This window comes from Phascolarctos cinereus, unplaced genomic scaffold, assembly GCF_003287225.1.
Source record: "Phascolarctos cinereus isolate Bilbo 61053 unplaced genomic scaffold, phaCin_HiC Scaffold_5;HRSCAF=322, whole genome shotgun sequence".
Classification (NCBI taxonomy): Eukaryota; Metazoa; Chordata; class Mammalia; order Diprotodontia; family Phascolarctidae; genus Phascolarctos; species Phascolarctos cinereus.
This window is the reverse complement of record NW_027555958.1, coordinates 376,058,627-376,073,269: the sequence shown is the minus strand read 5'-3', so window position 1 is coordinate 376,073,269 and position 14,643 is coordinate 376,058,627. Positions and strand designations below refer to the sequence as shown.

General features: G+C 40.4%; 1 protein-coding gene and 1 long non-coding RNA gene across 12 annotated transcripts in view; one reads left to right on the top strand and one right to left on the bottom strand.

Moving 5' to 3' along the window:
• SRGAP2 (SLIT-ROBO Rho GTPase activating protein 2) overlaps positions 1–14,643 on the top strand; it is a 254,626-nt gene that overhangs the window by 45,042 nt on the left and 194,941 nt on the right. The window lies entirely within an intron of this gene.
• Positions 3,667–6,048, bottom strand: LOC110219577 (uncharacterized). The gene is made up of 2 exons (XR_002327682.2): positions 5,956–6,048; positions 3,667–4,398 (listed from the first exon to the last, which is right to left on the bottom strand). It is a non-coding gene; the product is annotated as an uncharacterized LOC110219577 (long non-coding RNA).

Below are 14,643 nucleotides of genomic sequence, written 5' to 3'. Positions count from 1 at the left end.
ACCCTTTGATCCAGCAATAGCACTTCTAGGGCTATATCCCAAAGAGATCAAACAAATGGGAAAAGGACCCACATATACAAAAATATTCATAGCAGCTCTTTTTGTGGTGGCAAAGAATTGGAAATTGAGAGGATGCCCATCAATTGGGGAATGGCTGAGCAAGTTGTGGTATATGAATGTAATGGAATACTATTGTGCTATAAGAAATGATGAACAGGCTGACTTCAGAAAAACCTGGAAAGACTTATATGGTCTGATGCTGAGTGAAGTGAGCAGAACCAAGAGGACTTTGTACACAATAACAGCCACGTTATGCAATGACTAAGATTGTTAAACTGAACCCTTCTCAGCATTACAAGGATCTAAGACATCTCCAGAGGCCTCAGGATGGAAAATGCTGTCCACATCCAAAGAAAGAACTATGGAAGTGAATCGCTCTCACTTATTTTTACCTTCTGTTGAGTTTTCTTTCATCTTTCTGATGGTTCCTCCTATTGGGTTTAGTTTTTACTTACAACTTCACTAATGTGGAAATATGTTTAATGGGCATGTAAATGTAAAGCCTATATCAGATTGTGCGCCGTCTTGGGGAGGGTGGGGGGGAAAGGAGAAAAAAATTTTCAACTCAAAAGCATATGGAAAAAGAAATTAAAAATAAAAATTTAAAAAAATGCTAAAAAAAATAAAATTGGTGCACAGTCAGTACTTGATGTGGTGTGGGATGGGAAGGAACGTTTTCAGGAGGCCCTCTTAGGAGATTTAATTAAAGGGCTAGATCAGTGGCATAGAGGATCATAGGTTTCAAGCTGGAGTACACTTGGGAAGTCATCTAATCCAACCCCCTCATTTTATAGATGAGGAAACTGAGGCTAGAGAAGTTAAGTGACTTGCTGAAGGTCACAGATCCAGGATTTGAACCCAGGTATTCTCACTCCAAATCCATGGCTCATTCAGCTACAGCATGATAAATCATTCCCTGTTTTTTCAAGCAAAGGGTTGCATAAACCATTCCTTTTCTCATTCTTCCTCTTACTTCACCACACTTTTATTCAACCATAAACCATCTAATGTGTTTGATGGCCAGTGCCTCCAATTTAGAAGGAAGACCTATTCTACTGTGAGAGATGATGCTTGAGAGTCCTTCTTACACTTGCCATCTTCCCTTCTGATTTGTTTAAGAGGTACGAAACCAGCCTTAGGAAAGTGCTGGCTGTCGACTTGACAACCATTAGTCTGATAGACCACACTCCTGCTAGTAGGTGCTGGAAACTCCAAATAAGTACATTTAACTGAAGGTAGAAGCAAAGTAGGGGGAAAACAACCAAACCACAAAAGATGAGGACCTCATGTTGTCAGCCCTTGTCCCCATACAGCCTTTAGAGACCTAGCTTACACTGACTCAGAGCCGGCCTGCTGGGAATCTCTTGTGGACCCCGGCTCTATGCTGCCACCCTAAATGAGTTGTAAAGCCTTCTAATTGCTACCTTTCTAGCCCAAAGGAATTGTGAGAACACGTCCACGTTAATTTGGCTGTAGTATCATTCCCCTTGTCTAGGTGTTATGATTGCTACTGTATATTCAGTGATGATTTTTTTCCCCTCTCAAAGTCGGTTCTTTGAATGAAGTCAGAGGTTCCAATGAACATGTGCTTCAGTAAGAAGTTGAAGGGGGAGAAAACTGATCTCACACATACACAGACTTAGCAACTTTCTCTGTTGGATTTAATGAAATTAAAGTTCTTAAGAATTTGAAATTTGCCAAGAGGTGTACGGCAAAAATCCAGACAGGTGAGTTTTTTTTTTTTTACTATAGAAGACCTCTGATAATGATGTCCCCAAATAACATGTTAGTGCCCTCCCTCCCAAACTACCTCATATGTATGTATATTTACTGTACATTTATGCTGTATATATTTGTGTGTGTATTTGCTATCTCCTCCATTAGAATGGAACTCTTTATGAATCAGAATTGTTTCATCCTTTGTACTTGTATCCTTAGTACCTCTCACAGTAGGTGTTTAATAAATTGCTTGTTGATTGATTTCGGCTTCTGGGCACCTGAGCTTTATGGACTCCCTGTTAATAGCTTGTCGCTTGGAGCTACTCCATTTTCCTAGTCCACAACATTAACAGCACAGGTAAAGAGGAGTGGGTGGCTAGTATTTGGAGTGGTAGACTGAATTTTAGAATTGCTGGGTTCTCCTCTAAGCAAAAGGACCCTGCTTAATGGTGAGGTAACCCTGCTACTCCCATTTTCCTGTTGTTAAAATAAGCCGGATTTTCCTTGCACTATGTTGCACAGGAGTGCAAAATGGATACATGAGTTCGTGTGGATGAAAATAAATATTGAATAAAAAGAATGGGTGCCTATTACCCTGTACAACTGGGAAAAAATAGATGCCTGTTGATTAGATGGCTGAACAAATTGTGGTACATGAATAGGATGGGATATTACTATACCATAAAAAATGAAGAATTATAAGAACTAATGCAAGGTGAAGTCATCAGAAGCAGGACAATTTTGTATGCAATGACTATAACAGTGTATGTAGGGAGACCAAAAACAGCAACCTCTAAACAAATTGAAACATTTCTAAGTAAGTGTAACAACCAGATGTAACCTTTAAGAAGAGGTATGAGAATGTAAGTTCCCCCCTTCTTTGAAGAGGTGGAACACTATGGCTATGGAGTAGTGTAATACCATGGGACTTAATTGTTTAGTTTTGATAAATGTCTTTTTTCTCTCTTTCTCTTTTATTCTTTATTGCAGAGGATAGCTCTCTCCAGAGGATGGGGAAGAGAAGAAGGTTATATGGGGAAATGAAGATGATGTAAAAGTAAATCAGTAATTTTTAAGGAATATCGGGAAAATGTGTTTTGAGATTTTAGAATCAAATTGTGGAAATGAGGGTATTTTGAGTAATTTTTAAGCATTCTTTGTTTTGTCCCTCTTATTGGAAATCCCATTTTCAGAGATCCTTCCTCGCCTTGTACTCTATATAACCCTGAGATGATAATATGGCTAGTGAACAAACAGAATCCACAGGAGCCCTTTTGACTCTGTACATTTGGCAGTTCTATTATTAGATCACAATAACAGGAACAAAAGGCCTTTAACCTTGCATCCCATTTGAGCCATGTGTGTCTGGATGATGTGTTTCATCTGAGAAACCTGGACAATGGACTGGGCCTACTGTATAACTGACTGGGCCAGGCATACCATGGTCCACTGAAACTAGTCTTCCTCTAATTCCATGGTTTGCCTAGCATAGCCTGACCTGTGCGTTAACTTCAGCAAGGGAGCACCGTGGAGCAGCGAAGGGAATGCTGAACTTGGAGCTGGAGGGTCTGAGTTGGACTCTCAGCTTTGCCACTGAGGCTTGTTCCCTGTGTGATGTTGGGCAAACTGAAATCGGCAAATGCTACAAATGAGAGCTTGATTTGTCATTTTGTTGATTGTCTAGACTTGAGAAATGATGGAGAAGATTAATAGTGCAGATCAAACTTAAAAGCATGTCCAGTGTACATTTTTCTTTCTTGGAGAGTAGTGGTTAAACATTTACAGCACACTCCTGTGCTAAGAATTATTCTAGGCCTAGAGCTTTGGTCCAGAAGAATCTCTAATGTTCTTGCAATGCCAAAGTTGGAAGAAGAAAGAGTGGTTGGCTTAAAGGGTAATTGAGATGTTTATTTTGTTTGTCTTTAATGGTGACCTCTCCCTGAAAAGTCATTTTACTTCTCTTCTCTGCTCTTGGGATAGGCCCAGCAGCAGCAGCAGCAGCAGCAGCAGCAATATTTAATGTTTGTGAAGCTGAATTTCTTTCCTAGAGCTCTAATCTTAGTCTCTCTTATCCATGGAACTTTTGTGTAAATCCAATTAGAGCAATGTTCTCTTTGGGAAGAGCCTTCATTTAAAATCCTCGTTGTCTAACAGTTATAAAATACTCACATGCACTCACTCACTTAGACCTGGGGAAGGTTTGTGCTAACCCAGAGTTCACATTTCATATTGCACATTAATTTCTTAACTTTGAAAGCCTTCTGTAACAAGGAGATGTTTGTAAGAGTCCCAAGCCATTTAATAATCTTAATAGACACATTTTGGTTTGTTGTTGGTGTTTTTTTTTTTTAAGCACCTTGGTGACATTATCTCCACTTGATACTATATTCCTGATATGAGACTAGGGCAGGTGGGTTGGGTAGCAACAGGTGACATCATTCTTCCTTATTTTAAGATGAGCAAATTCAGGACAGAGATAAAGTAGTAAGTCCAGGGTCACTCAACAATATGGAAGTGACACATTTGGCAAATGGCCTGGCCTCTTGGATTGCAGAATTGTATAATTTAGAGCCAGAAGGAATCTCAGTCATCATCCACTGCACTCTCTTCAGTTTACATCTGAGGAAATAGAGGACGACAGAAGGAAAGTGACTTTCCCAGGGTCACACAAATATTAAGTAGCAGAGTCAGGATTTGAAACCATCTCAGACTCTAAATTCAGTGCTGTCTTTACTCTACCACTTAGTAGTCGACCTAACAGTAGTAGTTTAATACTTAATGACCTCTTCACTTTTATTGCTTTTAATTATTTTATCATTAATTTTATTTTCATGGGGGGGCAGTGACTAATGGAGTGGCTTTCACAATGCTACATAACTGATGTTGTATTTTCAGTTTATTCCTACAAGATTATAAATGATTTAACGAAGTCTGTTGGCCACATGAAGTTTAGAGTCTGTGTAAAGTACTTGACAAGCAAATGGATATAGAGATATTTTAACATTTATTCGTGACATCACAGGCACAGACCAAAAAATAAACCAAAACCTTAACATCATATCATTTGATCCTCACAGAAACCCTGTGAGGCAGGTATTATTTTATCCTTATTTTACAGATAAGAAAGCTGAAGGTTGGAGAGGTAAAGGAGTCTTGTCTAAGTCCAGGGGTCTTTCTAGTAAAAGCTTGCTGCCTTATGTTAGAAGAGATTGCAAACCACGAAGTAACTTACAGCATTACTGACAAGACACATATGAAGAATGAATGGAGGGAAGAAATCTAAGCTATCTATAGCCATATGAAAATACTACCAATCAGAAATGCAAATTAGAGCATCAGTGAGGTTCCATTTCACACCTATCAGATTGGGAAAGTTGATTAAAAAAATGGAAAATGACAAATGTTGGAAGGACTTGGGGGAAAACAGGCACGTTGGTGCACTATTAGTGGAACTGTGAATTGGTCCAGCCATTGCAGAAAGTAATTTGGAACAGTTCCCATAAACTTACTAAATTGTACATACCCTTTGACTCAGTAATACTGCTACTAGGCTTACCCCCTGAGGAGGTCAAAGAAAGAGAGAGGTCTGAAAAATGTTTATGGCAGCTCTTTTTGTGGTAGCAAAGAACTGAGAACTAAGGGGGAGCCTATAAATTGGGGAGTGGCAGAACAAATTATGGTATATGAAAATAATGGAGTACTATTGTGCTGTAAGAAATGAAGAGAAGATTTCAGAGAAACTTGGGAAAACTCATATGAACTGATACAGAATGAAGTGAGCAGGACCAGGAGAACAGTTTATACTAGAAACATCAATTTTGTAAGAAAGGAACAGTTTTTGAAAGACTTAATTTAGATGAACCTTGATTTCAAAGGGACTGATGGTGAAGAAAAACCCACCTCCTGACAGATATTTGAGGGACTAATATGCAAAATGACACATACATTTTCTGGATATGGTCAATAGAGGAATTTGTTTTGTTTGACTCTATTTGTTACAGATATTTTGTTTTTGTTTTAGTGGGAAGGGGAGATGGGAGGGAAAAATGCTAACAAATGAAAAAAATGCAATTAATTAAAAAAAGAATATATGGATAGGGTTTGAAAAAGTGGAATGGAGAAGGCAGTGTGCTTGGTAGGAGACAACTATTCAATGAACATTTATTAAATGCCTACCGTATGGAGGAATTGCAGTTGTGTTAGTTGTTGGGCAAAATGTCCAAAACACATTCCTTGCACTCCAGGAACATACAGTCTAGTTGGAAAGATGAGATCTGTGTGCAATACAAAAATACAAAGCAAAATATGTTTATGTAGAGTTACAATAGGTTCTGTGAGATTTGAGGAAGGAGAGACCACTTTCACCTGTGATTATCAGAGGAGATTTCACAGGTGGTACAAGAGCTGGGCCTGGAATAAATGATGGATAAGATTTCAGGGGACAGAGTATTTATTCTCTTTTTAGAAAGTTTGTTATCCTTTTGTGATATTGTCCTTCCCCTGGTTCCACATTACTACCTCTCCAGATAGAACGCCAAGGAAGAACTAGCAGAGATTTTGGGGTTTAATGGTGCCTAGGTGACTTTAATGTTGAGAGTTCTCACCTTAATAAATGCAGTACTCCTAGGAAAAAGCAACTCAGGGTACGTGCTGTACTTTGGGTCAAACGGTCCACCTAAAGAACAGCATATTCGAGGATATCCCATTGATTTTCTTGTGTCTATATTATACTATTGTAGGCTATGCATTCTCTAGGTATCAATAAAATTAACTACTTATAATAACACTGTGTAAGTCATTCCCCTCCTCTCCACCCCCAAAACGTTAATTGCATAATACAGACATTCTTGCCTGAGTTCATCACACCCACATCACAGATTTAAATGCTGAGGCACAATGAGATTTGATGATAAGTCACTGAGGTCAGTGACAGTTCTAATCTTCACAGAAGTGCCTCATTAGCTGTTTTTTCCTATCAGTATTCATTTAATTGTAATGAGTTATAGAGTGGTTCTTTGTAATGAAGTAGTTGGACTTAACCATGATGGCATCATTACCAAAATCTACCCATTAGCTTATTACCCTATTTGCCCTCTAGGCCCAAAGACATCTGTCAAACTTGAGATTTCTTGGCTTTACAGTGTAACCAGCTCCCTATTTCCTGTGGTTAGGAAATTTACCTTGGGATTTCACTTCATCATTAAGTTCAGTAGATGTTCCAAAGAGTTTCCTAAATAGGCAAGAGGTGGTGAACCATACTGAGAGAGAGTAGACACACCATAATATAGATACAGTATTTTTAATTTTTTTTTTGAAAGTCTTGGTTTCTGGGGGAAGAGGAAAAGAAAAAAAGCTAGAGAAAGGCCATGAATTGATTTAGATGAATAAAGGTACAACAGATCTCTGGCTTATCAGTGGCTGCCTTTTCCAAATGTGGTGCAAGTGCACAGGATGACAAGGTGGAGATGAAAAACAACATCTACACTGATGGATTTTTCCCTCTAGTATCTCCCAGAGCCTTGAATACAGTAGGCAATTAATAATGCTTTGTGAATTTAATTGGGGGGGGCAAGGTCTCAAACCCATAATCTTAGCCTCATTAGTAGTAGGTGCTAATGAAATGGGCCACGTGACCCTGATACTTTAATGAAGTCACCTCCATAAGGAACAGAAATCTTGAACTAGACTCTGGGGGATTATAGCAGATGGGTGGCCTCCGGTGGTATGTGGAAAATCGCCTTGGGTGACAGAATTGAATTTGGGCTATCCCAGATGTGATAATGTTGAGGGCAAATAACACACCAGGCCGGCTTACTCTGCTTGCTGGCTGGAAATGTGCTGGATGGAAAGGAAACCAAAATTAAGACCCTTTGCTGCTCCAGTTGCTTTATTACATGTTACACTTTGAACGTGTCTCCCATTTAAATTCAGCTTTCTTGATGAATAGCCAGACCAGCTGTAAGCCCTCTAGGCCGGAAGCCCTGATCCCGCCAGCCAACTGTTCGTTTTTTCTTGACCAACTTCCTTATTTCAGGAGTCTGTATGTGGTCTGTCTATTGTGGAGCTGTCGGGAGGATGTAAGGGCAGTTCTTCAAGACAGTCAGTTCTGGCTATGCCACATATATGTCCTGAAGCTGGCCCCTAGCCTCTTTCCAATTATGGGGGAGCATTTTGTTAAACCAGGATGAAGTGAGAGCTCATTCAAATCATATAGAAAGTCCTTGTGCATCTGTCAGAACATGTTGTATGAGCCAACTGACTGTGCTGTAATTGGCATGGCATAAAACACGGTTTTAAAATATATTTAGTTTCATGCCATCTGGTCTATGGTATAAAGTGTGCTGATTTAAGTTTAAATGGCCCTTTGATCATATAAGAAGAATGTGTCACATTTAAATCTGCTGCCTCCTCCTGGGGACATACAGCATTGTTCTCTGGGGCCATACCAGCCTTACAAAATCTAGATTCTTAGTCTCATCTGGTTTTATCCAAGCAAAAACCTTGTCCCCTTAATTCACACAGATGTATTTCTGCTTTAGATTTGAAATACTTTCTCTGGATTCTGGCTTCCAAATAGTGCCTTTGAGTTGTAAGATACTGGGAAGTATGGCAGCATACTGGTCGGACTATTTAAACCTCCCAGACAACGTCTCTTGTCTCTGTAGTTGCATATCCTCTATATGCAGCAGAACAGATACAGCTCAGAGAAATTAAATGCTCTGCCTTAAGTAAAATGGTAAGTTAGTGGGGTTCCTGGCATTGGGACCCAGCGTTTTCTCTGCCCCTCAGGCTGTGCTAGTGGAATTTCCCAGTACTGGATAAATGTTCCCCTTCCAGATCCTAGGACACTGTCACATTGCCTTTGAGCAGGCACTCTGAGCCTGAGTGCTTCTCATATTCTGGTCACAGACTCAGCAACCCTCAGTAGCACTTGGTCAAGATGAGACAGAGTATCAGCAGCTGTGTTCACACCACCAGAATGCTCAGAGGGGCTTTCCCGCCCTGCCTTGTATATTTTCTTTCTCAGGGAGCTAGAGGAGCAGCCCCAAGGTCAGGAGCACTCACCCTGCTGTTTAAGGAAGTTGGGGCTTGTCAGGCCGGACGGTGCTGAATTCCATACTCTTCTTCCTGTAGCCAAAAATGCAGCACACATTGATCTGAAGAAGCAGTTATTGAGAATGTTGAGGGAAAAGGCCAAGGTACAAAATTCTCTTTGGCTCTTTGTCTTCCATCCTGAAGCATATGCCATGTGGTTGTGGCCAGGTTTTTCTCCTTTTCTTCTCCGAGTAGCAATTTAAAATTGGCTGTTGATTTAGACAATCACAGGGAATTTAATCCAGCCTTGGAAATAAAGACAAGCACATTACCAGCCCACACTCACAGCATTCCTAGCCTGCCTTCTTCTTCACCTCCCTTCTCGTCTGAAGGAAGGAAATTATGACTCTTTTCTGCTCATCAGACAATTGTTATGAGTTGTTCTAGGAGAGTAGGTGAATGGCAGTGTCCAAGGCTTTTGTAAATTGTCCAGCAAGTTGGGCCAACTTGGGATCAGTGCTTATCTTAGTGACATCAGACCCCATGGATATAAGTGACTGCTATGTAGTAACACATCTAGAGTGGCCTTGTGACATTGGGTCCTGGAATCTATGGGGAGTATACTTAAGGACCGCAGACCATTCCTCTTTGACCCTATAAGGATTCCTTAATGAATCATACCCTGAGTGGGTTTCTGGCAGGCCTGACTAATTATTTATCTTCCAGAAGATGGAAGGAGACAACCTGTCCTGTGGATTTCCATACAAGGCCTCAGAGACATAGATATGGATTCTCCATTTGTAAATGCTCAGCCCCAGAAGAGCTGGGGTCTGAGCACCTGGAGGGATGACACTTTCCTTTATTTAGTGTCTTTGCAAAGCTTTTCCTGGCAATCTGGAATGAAGCTTAGGTTGCTGTAAAGCTTGTTTGGCAGTAGTGGGGTCAGGATGAAGGTTTTTCTGAATATTTTCCCAGCTGGTCATTTGAATGGTGGTGAGATATGGTGCTGTAAAATATTGACCAAGCCCAGGGTCTTAGTTGGATTACTGGGAGCCTTTTGAGGAGAATATTTTGGCCCTTCTGGTATTCTAGCTAGTTGCTGTTTGAAGTGCTTTGGATCGAGATTAGGGCAGAGGAGCAGGATTAATGAAGGTGTTATGACCTTCTGATCTTGCCTTATGTTTATTTATCTGCACCTTGAGATGTAGAGATGGTGCTGTACTTTGGAGCAGGTGTGGGATTGTTCCCTGCCAGTCTGGAACTGACCAAGGAGAAGGAGTAGAGTGCCTTTGTCCCAGGGTATACTTGAATAACTTTCTTTTCCTTTGCATTTAAAGAATTCTGCACATTAGCTAGAATGAGCATTTCCATATACTCAGTAAAACAGAGAAGGTCATGTATGAAGCTGTGACTCCATTATATACAGCTTGCTTTTCAAATATACAGTAATTGAATAACTTTCCCTAGGATTCTAGGAACTGTAGCATACTGTAGGATAGTACTTTGGGGGCAGGGATACTATAGTGCCAGAGTTCTGAGAATTTGTCCTTAGCTTTGGGTAGATGGAAGGATGTGATGTATCCTTGCACATAGCCTTGGCGGCAGGGTTCTGAATGGAATGGTCAGGTCTTGGTATGCATGTACTCATACTTTATGGGATTTCTGATGCTTCAAAGCCTTTTGTCACCTTCATGGTTGGGTATGAAGCTGTATCGAATGGGGTCTCACATCTCTCCTTTGGATGGCCTGTGTCTGTATGGAATTTGCATATTAGGTTTTTGCTGTTTTATTCCTTTGCCACATAAATTACAAAGGTGGGGAAGAGAGGAGTGTGGAGTGGGACCATGGAATTGTTGCATTTGGATTACAAAAGGGCCTTAGAGGCCAACTCTCCCTAGTCTCCCACTATTCAGGTAAGAGAACTGCATATTTCATGTAAGAGAACTGAAGATTTCACAGGATTGCTGGGAGTTTGTTCTTGTTTCTGTTGCCCAAGATCCCGTGGATATTACATAGAGGAGCTGGTAAACCCAGCTCCTCTGACTGATCCAGCACTTTTGCCACTCACTGTGCTGTGACCACTTCCAGAGGTTGAGAGGGAGAGGAACTGTCATTTTTCTCTCTTAGGAACCGTAACTGAGGATGCCCAGGGGAATCTGAGGGTTCAGGCTGGAGACCTGGGAGGCGTGAATGCCCCGGTTCATGGGCTGTGTGCTCAGTTCTTGCTCAGTCCCTCAGTTGAGTCACTTTACGCCACAGGATAGTGTGTAGTCATTTGAGACGATGTGCCGTTGGATTTCATTCGTTTGAGACACATGGTAATTTATAACCTATCCATTCACAGTGTTGGAGATAGCTCAGCACAAGGTCTGCTAAAGCAGATTCTATTACAGTAAAAGAGAAATCTAGACAGAGCAGTCACAACTAGAAGCAAAATAACCCACTAGCACAATTCAAGCAAATGAGACCATGCAAAACAAAAAAAATGACTTTGGAACCCATCCCTGACCTGGGAAAAAAGGATGCTGAAGGCCAGTCTCCTTTCATTTCCTCTCTGAGTGCAAGAACTGTCCCCTCTGTGCACATAGTCAGTGCTCTCTTCTCTGTCTCTCTCCCCCTTCCTTTCCCTCTGTCTCTCTTTTTCCTCCCCCTTCCTGGGGTAATGATTTGGGATTATGTGTTCCCCTAGAAAAGCTTGAATCTTTCACATCTGTCTGAATTAGAGGAAAGCTTTTCACCCTTAATGGATGTTGAAGGATTTCAAAGGGCAAATGGAGATAGTTACAAGAATGACAGCTTTTTCACTCCTGTTGATAGGACAGGTCTGAAAAAAAAAATCCCATATTGTGTGGTGTCAACGTATATAGCCACACACACTGCTGTATCAAAATTAGTGAGGGCAATCTAAAATGGATAAATTTAATCTAAATCTAAATGCCATTAAAATCTGGAAAATAGCTTGTAACTTTCACAGTTATGGATGGGGGAAATCATTAACCAGAAAAGAAAAAGATCACAAATAACAGAGTAAATAATTTTAAAACTTAAAAGCTTTCACACTAATAAACCAATGCAGCTAGAATCAGAAGAAAAGATACATATTGGGGGAAAAAATCTTTGCATTAAATACCTCTGATAAAACTCTAACATCTTAAATCTGCAAGGAATTGCCAAAATATAAGATTGAATTGTTCTTCAATAGACCAGTAGTCAAAGGACATGAATAAGTAGTCCTCAAAAGAAGTAATAAAAACTATCAGTAACCACCTGAAAATATTCAAAATGATTAATAAGAAAAATTGAACTAAAACAACTCTGAAGTAATACCTCATACCTATCTAACTAGCAAAGATGCTGAAAGATGGGAAAAGTCACTCTTAGAGGGTCCATGGGAAGACAGATTTGCTAATTCACAACCAGTAGAGTTGGGAATTGGTTCAACCATTCTGGAAAAACGATTTTATTCAACAATTCATTGAGCATTTATTCAGCACCTGTTGTATACAAGGCACTTTTTTAACATTGAGGATGCCTCTGTGCCCCATCAGATGTGGATATTACCTCCTGTAACACAGATCACTGCCTATCTATGACTGCTAATGGATCCTGTGTGGTTCCTGTTTATGTCTTCCTATAAATTCACCCATGTGCTGGAAATACTGGTCTTTTGATATGTGGATACCAATGGAACATCCATCTGTTATCCTTTATCATGTAACTCTGGTCTTTTGATATGTGGATACCAATGGAACATCCATCTGTTATCCTTTATCATGTAACTCTGGTCTTTTGATATGTGGATACCAATGGAACATCCATCTGTTATCCTTTATCATGTAACTCTTGCTTAATGACTAGCCCATCTTTTTCTTTCTTTCAGATCATGCATTTCTCTGATAGTCTTTATATAATTTTTTTCTGTGTAATTTCTTGTTTATAATATGTTGCAACTGCTCACTCCTACCATGCTCTGTGAGCTGTGAGGTGACCCTTTGGGTGATCTTCAACTTCAGTTTTTCAGACTATAGTGTGCCATGGTTCCTGGACATACAGCATCAATAGAAGAATCTTGGTGTTTCAGGGAGAAACTTGAGGTCATTCATTTTTTCAGAGTTAATTGGGCTTATTCTTCCTCCTGCATGATTCTAGGCCCAGCTCATTGTCCATTTGCAGAGCCTGCCCAGGATTATGCACTGATGGACAAACAAATACAGCCAGCCCTCAGCATTAATGCATTTAACTTTCACGACTTCAAGCATTCACCTGGTTTTATTAGTAACCTCATTTTCACTTTTGTGTTATTTCCCATAGTTTCAGTGTATCAACATTCACATTTTTTTACTTTGGCACTGTTTTCTACCCCTATGAAAATTGAGGATTGATTGTAGATTCTGGGGATACAAAGACAAAGGTGGGGGGAATTGCCCTCCCCTCTGCCCTCAAGGAGTTTACCTTCTAATTGGAAAAGTTACTAAATCATCATGCCTTTTGACCCACGGATCTCACTATAAGGATTATATTGCCCTGTTAGACTGTGAGCTCCTGGAGAGTGGGGGCTGGTTATTTTGTTTTTGTTTTGTTTTTGCCATTTTTTGTGTCCCTAGAACTTAATAGCACAGTGCCTGGTACATAGGAGGTGTTTAATAAATGCCTGTTGACTGACTACATCCTAAAGGTGATTTTCAACAAGAAAGAGCCCATGTGTACAGAATGTTAACATGGACCATTTTTTGGGACAGCAAGAGACTGGAAACAAAATAACTGCTCAGTTGACTGAGCAAATTAGAACATATGAATGGTATGTTACTGTGCCATAAGGAATACATACTCTGGAGAATCCAGGGAAACATCAGAAGACCTGTATGAAGTGATGCAAAGTCAGGAAGGCAGAGCCCAAAGAACAACGTACACAAAGACTCCAGTAGTGTAAATAAAGGCCAAATAAAGAGGCAACAAAATTCTGATCAGTGCTATGGTCAGTACCAGTAACATACTGCCAGAATTGGTAGTGAAACTGTTTTCATGGTGAATGTACTTTATAAAAGAGCTCAGTTGTTTGGTGTGTCAAAACAAAATAATTTAATAAATATATTAGAAAACAACCTGAGGGACAGAAGAGCCTGGAAAGTTGAAATGGAGTAGGGTTTGGATCCTGGATCTGCTACTTGATTTCTTTGCTAAAGATCATTTGATCTCTCTGGGCATCGCTGTCCCCATCTGTAATATCAGGGAGTTGTCCTGCACAGCCCATAAAGTTTCCTTCAGCTCTCAATTGACAGCCCTATCTTTTTAGACTCATCCTGTGATATTGTTGGTGTGGGGAGCTCCAGGAGATAAGTTTGCTCCATCTGTGCAGACCAGCTCTCTCTCTGCACTTTATGGTCTTAGAGGATAGCCTGAGGACTGAGAGGTTCCCTGACTCACCTAGAGTTACACAGCCAATATATGTCAGAGGAGCCACTGACCGAGGCCAGCTCGTCCTCTACTACTCCACTAAGGCTATGCTGCCTTAATATAGACAAATAGATTGGTACAGAGAGAGCTGTCTATAGACATAGAGATAGGAAATGACAGTAACAGCTCTGGAACTCAGCTGTTGCCTGGGAAAGAGGATATTGAAGTCCATGCATTCACCAAAACTTTTACCTGAATCACTCACAGTACACAGCCTGGATGGGTTGGAATTGCCCTTATTCTGTCTTACTATGGAGAGTGTCAAGTGGCTGAAGTCAGCTGACAAGATCTGACGTTTCCTTTAAACTGGGAGCTGCCTAAGAATGGCTGCTTCCAGGATAACAACAATAACAATAATAATAAAAACAACGGTCA